The sequence below is a fragment of the Geospiza fortis genome, unplaced genomic scaffold (genome assembly GCF_000277835.1).
Source record: "Geospiza fortis unplaced genomic scaffold, GeoFor_1.0 scaffold41, whole genome shotgun sequence".
Lineage (NCBI taxonomy): Eukaryota > Metazoa > Chordata > Aves > Passeriformes > Thraupidae > Geospiza > Geospiza fortis.
In genome coordinates this window covers 4,300,842-4,301,360 of record NW_005054299.1, presented here as the reverse complement: position 1 = coordinate 4,301,360, position 519 = coordinate 4,300,842, and positions in this window count along the sequence as shown.

Genomic DNA, 519 nt, shown 5'->3' with positions numbered 1-519 from the left:
GAGCGCCGCCCCCGCCGGGCAGCGCACAGCCCCCGCGCCCTCCCGCTCTCCCTCGCACACAGACAGACAGACAGACAGATAGACAGACACCGGGACGGATGCCGCAGCGCATCCCGGGCCGACCCGCTCTCCGCGGAGGGGGCACAGGCAGGGGCTGCCCTCAGCGCCCGTCCCGGAGCCGGGCGGGGCGACACCGGGACGAGCCGGGGAATGGCCTGAAGCTGTGTCAGGGGAGGTTTAGGATGGATGCCAGGACAAGGTTCTTCATCCAGAGGGTGTTTGGGCACTGGAACAGGCTCCCCAGGGCAGTGGTCACAGCCCCAAGCCTGGCAGAGCTCAAGGAGAGTTTGGAGCACACTCCCAGGCACACGGTGTGACTCCTGGGGCTGTCCTGGGCAGGGCAGGGAGTGGATGGGATAACCAGTCCTGTGCATCCCGGATAACCGTGGTTCTATGAGCAGGGAGCAGCATGGGTCGGCCCCACCACTCCCCCTCACTCTTGTTTTTGGTTAAAGTTGG